This window comes from Pseudophryne corroboree, unplaced genomic scaffold (assembly GCF_028390025.1).
Source record: "Pseudophryne corroboree isolate aPseCor3 unplaced genomic scaffold, aPseCor3.hap2 scaffold_922, whole genome shotgun sequence".
Taxonomy (NCBI): domain Eukaryota; kingdom Metazoa; phylum Chordata; class Amphibia; order Anura; family Myobatrachidae; genus Pseudophryne; species Pseudophryne corroboree.
The window spans coordinates 91208-111446 of NW_026970502.1; the positions used below are offsets into that span (position 1 = coordinate 91208).

Genomic DNA, 20239 nt, shown 5'->3' on the forward strand with positions numbered 1-20239 from the left:
CCTACTTGGATGCGGTCACTCATATAATCCTCCACCATTCTATCAATGTTGAGAGAATCATATGCAGTGACAGTAGACGACATGTCCGTAATCGTTGTCAGGTCCTTCAGTCCGGACCAGATGTCAGCATCAGCAGTCGCTCCAGACTGCCCTGCATCACCGCCAGCGGGTGGGCTCGGAATTCTGAGCCTTTTCCTCGCACCCCCAGTTGCGGGAGAATGTGAAGGAGGAGATGTTGACAGGTCGCGTTCCGCTTGACTTGACAATTTTGTCACCAGCAGGTCTTTCAACCCCAGCAGACTTGTGTCTGCCGGAAAGAGAGATCCAAGGTAGGCTTTAAATCTAGGATCGAGCACGGTGGCCAAAATGTAGTGCTCTGATTTCAACAGATTGACCACCCGTGAATCCTTGTTAAGCGAATTAAGGGCTCCATCCACAAGTCCCACATGCCTAGCGGAATCGCTCCGTGTTAGCTCCTCCTTCAATGTCTCCAGCTTCTTCTGCAAAAGCCTGATGAGGGGAATGACCTGACTCAGGCTGGCAGTGTCTGAACTGACTTCACGTGTGGCAAGTTCAAAGGGCATCAGAACCTTGCACAACGTTGAAATCATTCTCCACTGCGCTTGAGACAGGTGCATTCCACCTACTATATCGTGCTCAATTGTATAGGCTTGAATGGCCTTTTGCTGCTCCTCCAACCTCTGAAGCATATAGAGGGTTGAATTCCACCTCGTTACCACTTCTTGCTTCAGATGATGGCAGGGCAGGTTCAGTAGTTTTTGGTGGTGCTCCAGTCTTCTGTACATGGTGCCTGTACGCCGAAAGTGTCCCGCAATTCTTCTGGCCACCGACAGCATCTCTTGCACGCCCCTGTCGTTTTTTAAAAAATTCTGCACCACCAAATTCAAGGTATGTGCAAAACATGGGACGTGCTGGAATTTGCCCATATTTAATGCACACACAATATTGCTGGCGTTGTCCGATGCCACAAATCCACAGGAGAGTCCAATTGGGGTAAGCCATTCCGCGATGATCTTCCTCAGTTGCCGTAAGAGGTTTTCAGCTGTGTGCGTATTCTGGAAAGCGGTGATACAAAGCGTAGCCTGCCTAGGAAAGAGTTGGCGTTTGCGAGATGCTGCTACTGGTGCCGCCGCTGCTGTTCTTGCGGCGGGAGTCCATACATCTACCCAGTGGGCTGTCACAGTCATATAGTCCTGACCCTGCCCTGCTCCACTTGTCCACATGTCCGTGGTTAAGTGGACATTGGGTACAACTGCATTTTTTAGGACACTGGTGAGTCTTTTTCTGACGTCCGTGTACATTCTCGGTATCGCCTGCCTAGAGAAGTGGAACCTAGATGGTATTTGGTAACAGGGGCACACTGCCTCAATAAATTGTCTAGTTCCCTGTGAACTAACGGCGGATACCGGACGCACGTCTAACACCAACATAGTTGTCAAGGCCTCAGTTATCCGCTTTGCAGCAGGATGACTGCTGTGATATTTCATCTTCCTCGCAAAGGACTGTTGAACAGTCAATTGCTTACTGGAAGTAGTACAAGTGGGCTTACGACTTCCCCTCTGGGATGACCATCGACTCCCAGCAGCAACAACAGCAGCGCCAGCAGCAGTAGGCGTTACACGCAAGGATGCATCGGAGGAATCCCAGGCAGGAGAGGAATCGTCAGAATTGCCAGTGACATGGCCTGCAGGACTATTGGCATTCCTGGGGAAGGAGGAAATTGACACTGAGGGAGTTGGTGGGGTGGTTTGCGTGAGCTTGGTTACAAGAGGAAGGGATTTACTGGTCAGTGGACTGCTTCCGCTGTCACCCAAAGTTTTTGAACTTGTCACTGACTTATTATGAATGCGCTGCAGGTGACGTATAAGGGAGGATGTTCCGAGGTGGTTAACGTCCTTACCCCTACTTATTACAGCTTGACAAAGGGAACACACGGCTTGACACCTGTTGTCCGCATTTCTGGTGAAATACCTCCACACCAAAGAGCTGATTTTTTTGGTATTTTCACCTGGCATGTCAACGGCCATATTCCTCCCATGGACAAGAGGTGTCTCCCCGGGTGCCTGACTTAAACAAACCACCTAACCATCAGAATCCTCCTGGTCAATTTCCTCCCCAGCGCCAGCAACACCCATATCCTCCTCATCCTGGTGTACTTCAACACTGACATCTTCAATCTGACTATCAGGAACTGGACTGCGGGTGCTCCTTCCAGCACTTGCAGGGGGCGTGCAAATGGTGGAAGGCGCATGCTCTTCACGTCCAGTGTTGGGAAGGTCAGGCATCGCAACCGACACAATTGGACTCTCCTTGTGGATTTGGGATTTCGAAGAATGCACAGTTCTTTGCTGTGCTGCTTTTGCCAGCTTGAGTCTTTTCATTTTTCTAGCGAGAGGCTGAGTGCTTCCATCCTCATGTGAAGCTGAACCACTAGCCATGAACATAGGCCAGGGCCTCAGCCGTTCCTTGCCACTCCGTGTCGTAAATGGCATATTGGCAAGTTTACGCTTCTCCTCCGACAATTTTATTTTAGGTTTTGGAGTCCTTTTTTTTCTGATTTTTGGTGTTTTGGATTTGACATGCTCTGTACTATGACATTGGGCATCGGCCTTGGCAGACGACATTGCTGGCATTTCATCGTCTCGGCCATGACTAGTGACAGCAGCTTCAGCACGAGGTGGAAGTGGATCTTGATCTTTCCCTAATTTTGGAACCTCAACATTTTTGTTCTCCATATTTTAATAGGCACAACTAAAAGGCACCTCAGGTAAACAATGGAGATGGATACTAGTATACAATTATGGACTGCCTGCCGAGTGCAGACACAGAGGTAGCCACAGCCGTGAACTACCGTACTGTACTGTGTCTGCTGCTAATATAGACTGGTTGATAAAGAGATGTCTATGTAACTATGTATGTATAAAGAAGAAAGAAAAAAAAACCACGGTTAGGTGGTATACAATTATGGACGGACTGCCTGCCGAGTGCAGACACAGAGGTAGTCACAGCCGTGAACTACCGTACTGTACTGTGTCTGCTGCTAATAATATAGACTGGTTGATAAAGAGATGTCGTAGTAGTATGTATGTATAAAGAAGAAAGAAAAAAAAACCACGGTTAGGTGGTATACAATTATGGACGGACTGCCTGCCGAGTGCAGACACAGAGGTAGCCACAGCCGTGAACTACCGTACTGTACTGTGTCTGCTGCTAATATAGACTGGTTGATAAAGAGATGTCTATGTAACTATGTATGTATAAAGAAGAAAGAAAAAAAAACCACGGTTAGGTGGTATACAATTATGGACGGACTGCCTGCCGAGTGCAGACACAGAGGTAGCCACAGCCGTGAACTACCGTACTGTACTGTGTCTGCTGCTAGTATAGACTGGTTGATAAAGAGATGTCTATGTAACTATGTATGTATAAAGAAGAAAGAAAAAAAAACCACGGTTAGGTGGTATACAATTATGGACGGACTGCCTGCCGAGTGCAGACACAGAGGTAGCCACAGCCGTGAACTACCGTACTGTACTGTGTCTGCTGCTAATATAGACTGGTTGATAAAGAGATGTCTATGTAACTATGTATGTATAAAGAAGAAAGAAAAAAAAACCACGGTTAGGTGGTATACAATTATGGACGGACTGCCTGCCGAGTGCAGACACAGAGGTAGCCACAGCCGTGAACTACCGTACTGTACTGTGTCTGCTGCTAATATAGACTGGTTGATAAAGAGATGTCTATGTAACTATGTATGTATAAAGAAGAAAGAAAAAAAAACCACGGTTAGGTGGTATACAATTATGGACGGACTGCCTGCCGAGTGCAGACACAGAGGTAGCCACAGCCGTGAACTACCGTACTGTACTGTGTCTGCTGCTAATATAGACTGGTTGATAAAGAGATGTCGTAGTAGTATGTATGTATAAAGAAGAAAAAAAAACCACGGTTAGGTGGTATACAATTATGGACGGACTGCCTGCCGAGTGCAGACACAGAGGTAGCCACAGCCGTGAACTACCGTACTGTGTCTGCTGCGACTGGATGATAAATGATATAAAAAATATATATATATCACTACTGCAGCCGGACAGGTATATATTATATATTATATAATGACGGACCTGCTGGACACTGTCTGTCAGCAGAATGAGTTTTATTTTTATAGAATAAAAAAAAAAACAACACACAAGTGAAGTCACACGACGAGTGTTTAACTTTTTCAGGCAATCACAATATAAGTATACTACTAACTATACTGGTGGTCAGTGTGGTCAGGTCACTGGTCAGTCACACTGGCAGTGGCACTCCTGCAGCAAAAGTGTGCACTGTTTAATTTTAATATAATATTATGTACTCCTGGCTCCTGCTATAACCTATAACTGGCACTGCAGTGCTCCCCAGTCTCCCCCACAATTATAAGCTGTGTGAGCTGAGCAGTCAGACAGATATATAATATATATAGATGATGCAGCACACTGGGCTGAGCCTGAGCAGTGCACACAGATATGGTATGTGACTGAGTCACTGTGTGTATCGCTTTTTTCAGGCAGAGAACGGATATATTAAATAAACTGCACTGTCTGGTGGTCACTCACTATATAATATTATGTACTCCTGGCTCCTGCTATAACCTATAACTGGCACTGCAGTGCTCCCCAGTCTCCCCCACAATTATAAGCTGTGTGAGCTGAGCAGTCAGACAGATATATAATATATATAGATGATGCAGCACACTGGGCTGAGCCTGAGCAGTGCACACAGATATGGTATGTGACTGAGTCACTGTGTGTATCGCTTTTTTCAGGCAGAGAACGGATATATTAAATAAACTGCACTGTCTGGTGGTCACTCACTAGTAAACTCTCTGCACTCTCTACACTTCTACAGTACTCCTCCTAGTCCTAAGCTCCAGTAAATCTCTCTCTCTTATAATCTAAATGGAGAGGACGCCAGCCACGTCCTCTCCCTATCAATCTCAATGCACGTGTGAAAATGGCGGCGACGCGTGGCTCCTTATATAGAATCCGAGTCACGCGATAGAATCCGAGCCTCGCGAGAATCCGACAGCGTCATGATGACGTTCGGGCGTGCTCGGGTTAACCGAGCAAGGCGGGAAGATCCGAGTCGCTCGGATCCGTGTAAAAAAAGCTGAAGTTCGGGCGGGTTCGGATTCCGAGGAACCAAACCCGCTCATCTCTAGTAGGCAAGCGCTGTCAGTCAGGAGTCAGCGCTGCACCGGATGTCTCTTCTGGATGTCCTCTGACTTTCTCCTGCGGCGCAACTCCAGCTATTCCTCCCGCTGCGGCTCCCACTTCGGGTAAGGGGACCATATTGCTCAGTAGTGAGCACTTTCGGTAAGCCTGCGGCTGCTATGCCGCTACCCCTCTCCTCCACAGTCCTAATGGGTCGCTGCAGTCTGTAAGGGACCGCAGGTGCACACACCCAGGAACCGCTGGCTCTCCTCCCGCCGCCAGCAGCTACTTTTATAACCTCAGCCTGCACGAGACCCCTTCCCTCACTCACTCTCGCTCTCCTGGCGGCCACTGCGCAGCCGCAACAAATTGAAAAGCCCTATCTCTATAATGGGGCATATTTCTCTTAATTAAAAAAACCCTATAACTTTCTGAAAAACCACAACCCCAAAAGGCACTACACTGGGGCATACTCTATCTAGTAAAACAAACCCAAGTCTTAATTCGTCCTCTATCCGGAGTTATGCCTTTCCAAAAAATATCTAATTCACTCTATAGGAAAACGGTGTCAAAAAGCCACAAAGGAAGTCACAGAAAAAAACTGACAGTTGGAACTTTAGGTTACTCCCAATTCCTCATTTTTTATTATTTTGCCCTGAAATTTGGCATGCAGCACCGGGTGACGATTCTACACGCCCATGCCAAATTTCAGCTCAGTACGTCCAATCAGTTTTGAGGTGTAGCCCCTCAAACACCATGCCCCCATCTCAGAAGTTCCCTATGGGAGAATTCCGTTTGTTCGATTCAGCCTTAATATAAGGGCACGGCCGTGCCCTTATAATATCTATCTATCTATCTATCTATCTATCTATCTATCTATCGTATGTGTGTGTATATATACATCTATACATACATGCGCTAACACCTGGACATACACTGATGTACCCACACCTAATATCCATACATACACGCCCTGACACCTGGACATACACCAACATTCCCACACCTGCATCTATACATACACATGCTGACACCTGGACATACACCAACATACAAGCACCTGCATCTATATATACACGCGCTGACAAATGGACATACACCGACGTACCCACACTTGCATCTATACATACATGCACTGACATCTGGACATACAAGCACCTGCATCTATACATACACGCGCTGACACCTGAACCTACACTGACCTTCCCACACCTGCATCTATACATACACATTCTGACACCTGGACATACACAGACGTACCCACACCTGCATCTATACATACACGCGTTGACACCTGGACGTACACTGACGTACACACACCTACATCTATATATGCATGGATGCAAATGTGGGTACGTCTGTATACGTCCAGGTGTTAGCATGTGTATGTATAGATGTTAGGTGTGGGTACATCAGTGTATGTCCAGGTGTCAGCACATGTATGTATAGATTCACATGTGGGTAAGCCGGTGTACGTCCACGTGTCAGCATGTGTAGGTATAGATGCAGGTGTGGGTACGTTGGTGTACGTTTAGGGGTCAGCGTGTTAATGTATAGATGTTGGTGTGTGTATGTCAGTGTACGTACAGATATAGGTGTGTGTGTGTGTGTATGTATGTATGTATGTATGTATGTATGTATATGTATAGAGGAAGGTGTGATACATACATATAACACATACATGATAGATACATACATATATCACACACACGATAGATAGATAGATAGATAGATAGATAGATAGATAGATAAAACACATACATACAAGATAGATACATACATACATACATGATAGATACATATATATACACACACATACGATAGATAGATAGATAGATAGATAGATAGACAGATAGATAGATACATACATATATATATATCACAAACATATATGATTCATACATATATCACACACACATACATGATACATACATGAGAAAGACCTGGGATGGTGATGAGGCCAGGGCCCCCTGCTGATGTTGCGTTGAGGAAGGCAGTGTTCCAGGGCGGATGCAAGTCGGGGAGAGCGCCGCGCAGCCCTGGAAAAATACTGCTGAGGAGCTACATCTGGAAGAGCCCCTGGGAGGGAGAGTGCCACATGCCCCATCCTGCGCGGCAGACTCTGCAGGCCTGCACATGGGAAGGGAGGTCTCTGGCCACACGTACTCACCCTTCTGCTGAAGCCCCGCTGCTGTCCCCATCAGCGCTCTCCAGCGGGGAGCGGGGCCAGGATGAACCTCAACCTGTGAGAACTATCTTCATGATCAAGAGATCTCATATGCAAGATAAGTATGTGTTGGGATAGGGCTGGGGAGGGTGGCTGCTCGGGCACACCCCCGTCAAGTTAAGGAGATTTAACTGAGGAAGCACAAGGGAACTCTCGTCTGGGGACAACAACTGCAGGGAGACCACATCTTTTCAGATGAACATGGGAGGGCGGAAGGCTGCCTAATACTGAAGCACCCTCAGACATTAAACCATATGCAACAACTATTGCAAGCATTCCTGGGGGAAGGTCTGCAGCAGACGGATTTGCATACGGTGATGTCATCCAAGCAGTGGGCCAAAGTTGGCTGGAACCCTCATCTGTATATGAAAAGAGAAAAGGGGCATGCAGGGCATGGCGGCCTTTTGCGGCGCTTGGATAACCCCAAGTTTGCATTAAACACCCCCACCCTCCTTCGGTGTGGGGCTCATGTTGGCCATGCCCAAGCCCCTGAAGCATTCAAGCTGATTTCTTGCAGCAGCTGGGCACTGTAACAGCTTCAGAGCTGCTCTACAAGACAAGTAAAAGGGTGTGGGCCCTGCAGCACCACCTGTAGTTTGCATACACACATATATAGGACAGCATCTCTTATATGCCCCAGGGTCAATAAAATAGTATCCTTGTCTAGGCTATCCATCCCCTCAGATAAGGTATTTGTCCATGCCGCTACAGCACTACACACCCAGGCCGACGCAATTGCCGGTCTGAGTAAGGTACCTGAATGTGTATAAATGGACTTCAGGGTAATCTCCTGTTTGCGGTCAGCACACTCTTTGAGGGTAGCCGTATCCTGGGACGGGAGGGCTACCTTCTTGGATAAGCGTGTTAATGCTTTGTCCACCCTAGGGGAGGATTCCCATCGTAACCTATCCGTTGATGGGAAAGGGGAATCCTTTTGGAAATCTGCAGGAGATTCCCAAGCTTTTTCACATAACTCGTTCAGCTCGTGTGAGGGGGGAAAGGTTACCTCAGGCTTCTTTCCCTTGTACATATGTACCCTCTTGTCAGGGATAGGGGGCTCCTCTGTGATGTGCAAAACATCTTTTATTGCCATAATCATATATCAAATGTATTTTGCCAATTTTGGCTGTAACTTTGCATCATCGTAATCGACACTGGAGTCAGAATCCGTGTCGGTATCTGTGTCAACATCTGGATAGTGGGCGCTTATGAGACCCTGACAGTCCCTGCGACATAGGATTAGGCATTGGTTGAGACCCTGACTGTCCCAAAGCTTCTGCCTTGTCTAATCTTTTGTGCAATGAGTTTACACTAGCATTTAAAACATTCCACATATCCATCCAATCAGGTGTCGGCGGAGACACCACGTTCATTTGCTCCCGCTCCTCTCTAATATAGCCTTCTTCCTCAGACATGTCGACACACGCGTACCGACACACCACACACACAGGGAATTCTTTTACTGAAGACATTTCCCCCACAAGGCCCTTTGGAGAGACAGAGAGAGAGTATGCCAGCACATACCCCAGCGCTATATAACCCAGGAACAGCACAGTAACTTAATGTTTGAACAATCGGTGAGGGGGAACATCTTGAAACCCCAGTTTGTACCCTTGGGACACTATTTGTAAAACACACGAGTCCATGTCCGAATGAATCCAGAACTGACTGAAGAGTTTTAGACGTGCCCCCACTGGTGCGGGCTCCTGCAAGAGAGCCCCAGCGTCATGCAGTGGATTTGGCAGAAGCAGAGGATGATCTCTGCTCCTGCGATCTTGAAGAGGATGCAGACCTCTTCTCTCTTCTCCTTCCTCTACCTGCAAAGAAAGGGGAATCTTAACTTCTTGCATATCTATTGGGCCGAAATGACTGCATCAGATAATGATGCGTCTTCATCCGTTGGGAGGGAACATAGGGCAAGAAGGTTGACTTACCTGCGGGAGCTGCCGAGATCAAATTAACTATGCAGTCACCAAACAAGGCTTCACCTTCATAGGGAAGAGACTCCCTTTCTTCTTGGAGTCAGCATCAGCATTCTCTTGGTGAATCCACAATGCCCTCCTATCCGACACTGCCATGAAATTGGCCCGTGAACTCAAGAGTCCTATATCCCTTGCAGTCTCACGTAAGTATGCTGCAGTGTCCTTGATATGATACAACGTAAGGAGTATCCCATCTCTCCAGGGTATCTATATCGGATGACAAGGTATTCGACCAATTCTTGAATATTACTACTCACCCATGCACATGTAATGGCAGGTCCAAGTAATGTACCCGTGGTTACATAACTAGAAATAATGTAGCTTCCTGCATACGATCCGCTGGATTTGTGACAGGGCCCCGTGCAGAACAGGGGGTGACTCCCACTTTATTCTGTCCGCGGCGGGAAATGAATAAACAACCAGAATCCTTTTGGGGATTTGAAACCATCTTGTCGAGCTGGCCCAGACTTTCTCAAACAGAGATGGAGGAACGTTACATCAGCTTTCATTATATATCTATATATACATACATATAGACCCCTTTGTCAGGAACAGCAGGGTCTTCAGTGATTTTAATATGTCCTTAATATCCAAAATCATGTACTGAATGCTCCTTGCCAATATTGGATCTAATCAGGAAACATTATGGTCGACATAAGTATCAGTATCCGTGTCAGTATCAGTGTGTAGTAACTGGGCAAAATAACATTTTTGCGACCCAGCGGGGCCTGAGGGAAAAGAAACATAGCCATGAATATCACATCTATTCTCTACGTCTGTGTCTGGGACACAGATTTATCCAACCTTACTCTGATATTACTGAAACATTTACCCAGTCAGTTATTGGTGGTGCCAACAGGGCCACCATCATATGTCTGCATTCCTAATATAGTTTCCTCTTGGGAAAAACATTCAGCCACCGACATGTTGACACACATATACCAAGTACCCACAGACACACCGGCTTATGGGGGACAGACCGTCAGTAAATCTGTCAGAGGGACACAGAGGATTTTTCAGCTCACAATCCAGCGCCAAAAGTACACAGTCTGGGAAATAATAAACTCTATAGTGATAGACTTGTAATGCTCTAAAGATGTTCTGGTGAGGTGAGGAAGAAGCCCCGCCGCTGTAATGGCGCGTATCTGTCCCGCTCAGAAATAATTAATTACGCTAGCGGGGTAAGGACAGTGCCCAGGCACTAATGTCCACTTTTTCCAGCCTTTTGTGAGGAATTTATGCTGCCCAGGGTGCCCCCCCCCGTGCCCTGCACCCTGCAGTGCCTGTGTTTGTGTGGGAGCATGGCGCGCAGCGTTCCGCTCGCTGCTCGGTACCTCAGAATGCCGTCACTGAAGAAGAAGTCTTCTGTTCTTCTGCTACTCACCTGTCTTCTGGCTCTGTAAGGGGGTGACGGCAGGCTGCGGGAGTGTGCATCTAGGCGTACCCAGCGATCAGCACCCTCAGGAGCTAATGGTGTCCTGTCAGCCTGAAGCAGAGCCATTGAACTCACTAGAAGTTGGTCATACTTCTCTCCCCTAAGTCCCACGAAGCAGGGAGACGGTTGCCAGCAGCCTCCCTGAAAATAAAAAAAACTAACAAGTCTTTTCAGAGAAACTCAGTAGAGCTCCCCTGTAGTGCATCCAGTATCACTGCGCACAATACTAAAACTGGAGTCTGGAGGAGGGGCATAGAGGGAGGAGACAGTTCACACCCTTTGAAAGTCTTAAAGTGCCCATGTCTCCTGCGGATCCCGTCTATACCCCATGGTTCTTAATGTGACCCCAGCATCCTCTAGGACGTATGAGAAAACAAATAACGCACACACGAGGAGGAGAGAACTAAGGAAGCTATAAGGAGAAGAGGGGAGGGAGGGGGGGTTGAAAGGTAAGGTAGTAAAGGCATATTGGATAAACTACAACCTTATACATATTCATTAATGTACCAGTAGTTAGAAGTAGAAGAGCTCTAACAGAAACCACAAAGCTTAGCTAAAGCCACACCACACTGGATATGCCCAATCTCATTTGATTTTTGTAGCAAAGCAGTATTGGACTTTGTTAATACATGGATGGGAGACTGCTTGGTAGTATCAGATTCTTTAGGTGTTTTTAAACTACCAACACCATTTTCTTGGTACATTTAATTTTTACATGTATTCTTTTATGTACCAGAAGTTAGAAGTAGAAGAGCTGTAACAGAAACCACCAGCTCATCTACAGCCACAGCACACTGGATTTGCCCAATCTCTCCTGATCATGGAAGCTGAGCAGTGTTGGTCCTGGTTTTAGTACTTGGATGGGAGACCACAAGGAAATACCAGGAGCTGTGTGTATTTTTACAATACTAACACCGTTCTCTTGATGCATTCCATTTTGAAACATTGGGGCAGATCTATTAAGCCTGGTGAACTGATAAAGTGCAAGGTGATAAAGTACCAGCCAGTCAGCTCCTAACTGTCATTTTTCAAACCCAGCCTGTGACATGGCAATTAGGAGCTGATTGGCTGGTACTTTATCACCATGCAAATTATCATTTCACCAGGTTTAATAAATCGGCGGCTTACTCATTTATGTACGAGTAGTTAGAAGTAGAAGAACTCTAACAGAAACCACTAAGCTCATCTACAGCCACACCACACTGTATATGCCTCTTCTTACATTCCGCTGCACTTATTGTGGGGTAGCCGCAATCCCTTCTGCTGTACGGTTCCACATTACATTGTTTCTTGTCACTTCCTGTTGATGCAGTAAGGAAACATCCAGGAATTACAGCAGCTTAGTTTTTTTTTTTTTTTAACTGGGGCAATTTAGCTAGATCACAGGGCAATTTAGCTCCTTTGGTCCTTTTTTTAGGACCAGTTAATCAGACAGTTGAGCAAACTGAAAAACAGCTAACAGGAAATTTCCACTTAAATGGTATTTTCTAATCTTATCTGACCATGACTAAGAATAAAGGATACACAAGATAAACTCTTAGAGCCATGGACCTTATCCATGTTTAAGCTCCATCAAATCTGTAATCAATAGCACTACATGCTCCCACTTTACCACTGTACTATATACTCTACCTGTGTTTTTAAGGTAAAAACACCATTTAACCCCAGTGACACTTGAATTAAAGCAGCAGCCTCTGGAATAGCATTCCTTAGCATTAATCCCAGGAAATCTGCAATCTTCACGCTCTTTGATAGCCATGCTACATTGCTGTTTACTTGGATGGAGCAGAGAGCACAACATCAGGACATAGGAAATATTACAATGCATGATAAGAAAGGTGTGAGCTCTACAGCAAGGCCTCTAACCCTTTGCCAGTGCCAAATACATAGGGCTTAACTCAGATCTGATCACAGCAGCAAATTTATTAGCTAAAACCATGTACACTGCAGGGGGGGGGTATATAATATGTGCAGAGAGAGTTAGATTTTGGTGCGGTGTGTTCAAACTGAAATCTAAATTGCAGTGTAAAAACAAAACAGCCAGTATTTACCCTGCACACAAACAATATAACCCACCTAAATCTCTCTGCAAATGTTATATCTGCCCCCCCCCCCCATCCCTGCAGTGCACATGGTTTTGCCCACTAGCTAACAAATTTGCTGCATCTGGGAATTACAGCAGCTTAATATTTCTTTTTACAGAAGGTTCAGCAAATTAAATTATTTAGTGAAATACTGTAATCATAACAGTTACAGGGATATTGTAGGTAGATTTATTGTCAGTGGATAAATGTAAAAATTAAACCCTTAGGCATAGTTCCAAAATGCTGTCATTGCAATCCAGATTTTAAGGATATCATGCTTGAGCACAGGTGACTTAATTAGAACTTCGGTCAATGTGAATTAACCATTGGACTCAACCATGGTTATCCTTAAAACCCAGGGGTCTATTTAAGATCGATCTTAATCGATGTTGGGCTTCCAGGTTGAAAAAAACACACACATTTGTTTTCACATTAAACAGACTTCCACATGAGAAAGCAGCAAGGATGCAGTGGCGTTAATGTTTCCTGGTGTCAACTTGTATTATTTCAGTAGACATTGAAATGAGGATGCATCTTGCTGCCTTTCCAATGAAGCAAGTTTAATTTAGTAATAGGTGAAAAACCATCCTTACAAAGGTGTTAATCAGAGACTTGGCTTTGTGGACACTTTTCAGAGAACAAATTTGTTAGCATAAAAATAAAGCCAGAAAATGAAGAGCTGTTTAATCACTCGATTGGATTTTTCTGCCAGCATATTTTTTTTCTCTGCAACCCACTGCTAAATTGTGCTTCCTAGCTGTTTTTTATAAAATCACTGAATCAAATCTAACTCTGATTACATCAGAGAAGGCCATGTACCCTACACCATAAGAGGAGGTTTGAAATTTTGACTTGTCTACTTAAATATCACCAAAATCTGATCACAAGGTTAATTACGTCCCTGGGTGGGATTGAACCACCAACCTTTTGGTTAATAGCCAAACACACTAACCGATTGCGCCACAGAGACACTTTGCAAAAGTCCATACTGACAAAGGCTAATAAGCATTCATCTAAAACGTTTCCTAGAAAAACTTTAAAAAGTCAATAATCTGGAGAGTTTTTGTAAGATGTTTCTTCCATCAACCAACGAAGAAACACATTGGTACTTTCCCATGATGAGTGAGTGCTTCAGGATCTCTTGCACTTACATGTGCAGCAGAGTACTGCAATGGAAGCATGCTGGGCCCATAACCCAGAGGTAGGCAGATTGAAACTATCCTCTGCTATATGCATTTTTTTTGTTAATTAAAGTAATCCAAAACTGGGATTGATATTTTGTCTCTTTTATTTTTACTTAAAGTACAATAACTTTTACCATTTTAATTTGTTTTAATAGTATATTGACAGTATTATTTTCTTTCTAAAATCCACTTCATTTTCTTTACCCTATTATTAAAATGGTAATTGAAGAAGAGGAATTGTTGCTTTGACTGCAGCATTCCCGGGGTTAACTGGTGTTTCTTCAAGTCACAAGGTATGGAGCTGCTGTATAGTTACTCGCAAGTCAGTAGTTGTATGATGCTCACACCTGTTAAGCTGGATACACACAGAATGCCCTACACAGGGGGTGAAATGAGCGCCCCCCCCACCCCCCGTACGCTCAGCACACATCACGCTGTGCTGAGCGGGGGGAGAGATGTGTGCTGAGCAGTTCGCTCAGCACACATCTCTCCCCAAAATCGGGCCGTGAATACGGACCTTTAAACTGGATCCACACTTAGATTATCTGTCCAATTTTTTTTCTAGTTGAAACAAAATTATGCTAATATGTGGCAGCAAATTACAATTGACCATTTGTTCACAAACACTGGAAAACATCCAAAAATGGTCATTTAGATAAATTGGTTAAATCCATTTCATTTAGCTAATTTATCCAAACTACCTTTATTGTATCTTTGTGGGTGAATGATGTGTGGGTCAGTGTTGAGGGTGGTGGAGGAGATGGGTAATAGGCACAGCAGGGTGTGGACAGTCAAATAGTGTGCTTAGAGGTTCAGAGTCATTGTATGAGACTCTGGCAACAGTGACTTGATGAGTCTGGTGTCCATAGGGTGGGACGCATTAACCTTTTTATGCTATTGAAATAGTTCTCCTCCTGACCGACGCAGTTCCTTGCTCCGAGGTTGGTGTATTGTCCTGTTGCAGCGCCTCTCCACTGTGGTCACAGTGAGCTGTGTGGTGTTGCTGGCGCATGCCAATCTCCCCCCAACCTCCCTCTTGCATTTCAGACCTACGTACGCATGATGGGATCTTGTATGATATGCGCGTGTGCTGTAGAGATGAAAGTGGGGGTGAGGAGGCAGATCGTGAGATGGGGAAACTTTGTGGACTGTTAGCGAAGGGGAGCACTGGGCAATCTGAGTTGCAAAGAGGGCAGCAGAAGAGGTTATTGCATGTGCACTGGTGACAGGTCCATCCTTGGTGGCCAGCCTCAGTGGTAAAGGGGTACATGAGCTAGTGTCCCTTGGCCAGCCATGTACCATGGCCACCTCCCTACCTCCTATATATTCTCCCTGATCTGTCACTTTGTTACGGTCTGCTGCTGGCACTGGTGTATCGTCCTGCAGTTGCCGTCTCCGCCCATTGCTGTGACTTCCCCCAGAGTTAGCCACACAGAGTGACAGATCTGGGAAAATATATAGGAGATCATTACTTTCACTTGCAGCCTACCTTATTTTTTGCAGCCTAGCATGCTCCTGACCCCTTCTCTCACTAATACTTATACAACATTCATGAACTCATCTTAAGGTTTCTTTATTATTCAGTCACACTGTCTTGGATCCAAACCATTTCCTGTGGCATTGCAGTCAAACAATTGAGCTATTTACCCTTGCATAGAAAGGTATAATCTAAGCTAGAGAATTCTATTTGGAGCTCACCTTGTACTTTGTGAAGAAATAATCAGCTTTGTGGCTGAGCAGATATATGGAGTGTGTGGCTGCACACTGCATTGATCTGCTGAGTTGCAATGCTAATAATTTTTTTTTTTTGCAAAGTACCAATAGCTTCATTGTGAAGGTGGAAAGAAGGGTGTTACGGCATGGAATGTACAAACTGCGAGACCCTGCTGGTAGCGCCTTTGTCTATTTAGTAGGAAGGGCACGTAACAGCCGGGGGGCAATGGAGGAAGCCCCTTTAGGGCTGGAGCCCGGCGGCAACTGACTCCGTTGTCTCTGGCAGTTCCGCCCCTGGACTAGAGGAATGGTCAAGAACATGGCAACATTTAATGCCAAAAAATGCAAAATCATACACGTCTCAAAAATGCAAAGGCTAACTATAATATTAAGGGCATTATAATGGCAAGAGGAAAGCTATCTAAGTATTACTATTTCAGGTAAGCAATGTAACAAAGCAATAGGAAAGGCAAGTCAGATGCTTGTTTGCATAGGTTAAAGAACCAGTAGCAGAAAAAAGTAATACAGGTTGAGTATCCCATATCCAAATATTCCGAAATACGGAATATTCCGAAATACGGACTTTTTTGAGTGAGACTGAGATAGTGAAACCTTTGTGTTTTGATGGCTCAGTGTACACAAACTTTGTTTAATACTCAAAGTTATTAAAAATATTGTATTAAATGAACTTCAGACTGTGTGTATAAGGTGTATATGAAACATAAATGAATTCTGTGAATGTACACACACTTTGTTTAATGCACAAAGTTATAAAAAATATTGGCTAAAATGACCTTCAGGCTGTGTGTATAAGGTGTATATGAAACATAAATGCCTTCTGTGCTTAGATTTAGGTCCCATCACCATAATATCTCGTTATGGTATGCAATTATTCCAAAATACAGAAAAATCCGATATCCAAAATTCCTCTGGTCCCAAGCATTTTGGATAAGGGATACTCAACCTGTAATGCCACTGTATAGGTCCTTGGTACAGCCACATTTAGAATCCTGTGTTCAGTTCCAGAAGCCATATCTCCAGAAGGCTGTAAATACATTAGGGCAACTAAAATTGTGCATGGCCTACATCACAAAACTTACCTGGAAATACTAAAAAATGTTGATGTGTATAGTTTGGAGAAGGGAAGAGGGAACATACAGTAATAGAAACATTTAAATATATAGAGAGGAATGTAATAGGGTGTGAGAATCAGAAAGTGAGAGATTTTGTGTTTTTTCCTGTTGTTTTTTTTGTTTTTGTTTGATTGTTTGTTTTTAAAGTGGCAATCCTTCACATGGCAAAACCAGGTTGATATTTGCCATGTAAAGGATTGCCACCGTGGGCATGTGTAGAAGGGGCACTGCTACTGTTGGCATTATGTGTGTAAGCTGCACTGATATGGTGGTTATGTGTATAAAGGGCACTGCGACTGTGGGTATTATTATTATTATTATTACATGCGGTGTAATGACAATAAGATAGTGCTACTGTGTGGCGTATTTTGATTTGGGGTGCTATTGTGTGGCCATGCCCCTTCCTTGTGATACCACACCTTCTTTTTTTAAGGAGCGCACTGTCCCTTTATTAAGTATTGGAGAGAGGGCCCAAATTAATAGTTTGCAGGGAGGCGCCAAACACCCTAGCACTGGCCCTTTGGTAGGGGACAGGATTTGCTTCTGCTTGTGCACATATGTTATGATTGCCAGCCAACAGCACTGGTTTTGCCTATAACACTAACTATAAATATTTTGAATTGGTCCTGGACCACCAATCCAAGGCACCCCTGCAAGTGTCCTGAGGCACCCCAGGGTGCAGTTTGAGAACCACTGGTCTAGTGAGTACCCAGGATAATTATTGTAGCTGGTCTGCGGGTAACAGCTCTCAGATCCACTTCTAGAAAAAAATGCAGCAATGTAATTTGAGTGACAAACTGCAGAGATGAACCCTTTCTGTGACTGCTGCACAGGGATCACACAAACTCTATTCATAGGGCTGACTTCACTTAGGGGAGATGTTCTCACCCCGCAAAGAAGTGCGAGTATATACCGCACTTACGGTACCATTGGATTTACAGATATTTTCTTGCAATACACTATGGGGGTCATTCTGAGTTGATTGCTCGCTAGCAGTTTTTAGCAGCCATGCAAACGCATTGTCGCTGCCCACTGGAGAGTGTATATTCACTTTGGAGAAGTGCGAACACTTGAGCAGCAGAGCGCCTGCAAAATCGTTTCAAAATAAGACCAGCACTGTAGTTACACTTCGTGTGCGTTGATTCTAACAACCGAGGGACGGCTTTTGATGTCACACACCCATCCAGCGAATGCCCAGCCACGTCTGCATTTCTTCTGCCACGCCTGCATTTTTCCAAGCACTCCCTGAAAACGGTCAGTTGCCACCCAGAAACGCCCTCTTTCTGTCAATCTCCTTGTGGCCTGTTCTGTGATTGGAATAATCGCTAGAACTAGTGCAAAACCACAATGGACTTTGTACCCGTACGATGCGCATGCACATTACGGAGCATGCGCATGCACAGATTAGCCATTTTTTTCAACTGATTGCTACGCAGCGAACAACGGCAGCATGCGATCAACTCGGAATGACCCCCTATATACATAGAAACATGGATTTTTACTGCAGGAATTATGGTTAGTTTAGGGGTATCGGTTAGGGTCAACAGAGGTGTAGCTAGGGGTCCAAGCGCCCCTGGCAAAGTAAGGGACTGGCGCCCCCCCTTTCGATAAAGCATTGCAGTCCATTGGCGGTTACCATGTTGGAGCCACAGCAACTGACCCCCTCCCCCACACGCTGCCCTACATCATCGGCTGGGATTCACTGTTGGTGTGAAGCCACTGGGAACAGTCTGGTAGCATTAGCAGCAGTCTGTGTCATAGATAGGGAAGGCAGAAGGTTAACTAGCTAATAGCAGTCTGTTGGCAGCAGAGGCTGGGCGGGGGGCTGAGAATGAGCCAACGCTGATCAATGTCCAGTCTGCTTAGACAAAAATATTTTGTGATCAGGGCTGGTTCTAGACCAAAGGAGCCAATGGCAAAAATTTCCTTTGGCACCCCCCCCCCCCCACACACATACACACACACCAAAAAAGAACATATCCCAGTTTAACATAACGCTATGTGGTGCAAGGTGTGGAGCTGGTTACTTGTATCAGACCTCTGACATTTGCCTTTTCACCCATATTGCATACTTTTTCTTGCAGGTTGTGTCTTAATTCAAGAAGTGTTCTAAGTACTTCAGCTTAGTATCTTTACTGACCCCTCTTTACCCCACACTACATAACTGACCCCTCTATACCCTACACTACATCACTGACCTTTCTATAACCATCACTGCATTACTGACCCCTCTATACAGTACACTGACCTCTATATACCTGCTAGTACATCCCTGATGCCTATATTCCCTAAGCTAAATCCCTGATGCCTCTATTCCCTACGCTACATCCCTGACGCCTCTATTCCCTATGCTACATCCCTGACGCCTCTATACCCTACGCTACATCCCTGATGCCTCTATTCCCTACGCTACATTCCTGATGCCTCTATAACCTACGCTACATCCCTGACGCCTCTATACCCTACGCTACATCCCTGACGCCTCTATACAGTACAATGCATTACTGATCCCTCTAGACCATACATCCTCATTACATCAGAGAGATAGTGAAACACTGGAAAAAATAAGGATAAAGTGGACTACAGAAACTGATGCTCTAAACAAAGGAGAGAGAGAGAAAAGCACAAGGGAAAGTGGGCAATCGGAACACCATAGAGAGAGGAGAGATAGAAATGCCTGAAAAAGTAAAGGGGGTTGGGTATGGCATCCGGCGCTCGGGATTCCAGCAGTCACATGATACCTAATCCTAACCCTCTGGGGGGGGTGGCGGATAGGGCTAACCCTCAGGGGGTGGCAGCTAGGACTAACCCCCCCCCCTCCTAGTGCCTTCCCTAACACCCGCTCCCCCGGTCCTAACCCTCCCTCCAATACTCGCCTTCGGGATGTTGGCTGTCTGTGTGCCGGCACCAGTCTCCCAAGTGGTGTCAGGATTCCAACATCGGTCAAATGACCGCCGGTATACCGTCTGCCGGGATGGTAAATGTATCCTGAGGACAGGTAGTGAGTGTGGAGGGATAGGTGGTTCAGTAAAATGTAACAGCTCAAACTGCGATCATTCACTGATAAATTGATTTATAGCTCTCCCTTTTAAACCATTGCAGTCATAAAAGCAATGTTTTTTAAACTTTTAAATAAAGCTTGTTAGCATCCCCAGCACACTGTATATGCTGGGAGATGTAGTTCTCAATATGAAAACATTTAATTACTGTATGAACTCTAATTCCCCAACTGAAACCTCTCACAAACACACACTCCTAAATC

General features: G+C 45.2%; 1 non-coding gene across 1 annotated transcript; it reads right to left on the minus strand.

Moving 5' to 3' along the window:
• Positions 1-13843: 13843 nt before the first annotated feature.
• TRNAN-AUU (transfer RNA asparagine (anticodon AUU)) lies at positions 13844-13917 on the minus strand. Its single transcript has one exon. It is a non-coding gene; the product is annotated as a tRNA-Asn (tRNA).
• Between the last annotated feature and the right edge of the window lie 6322 nt (positions 13918-20239).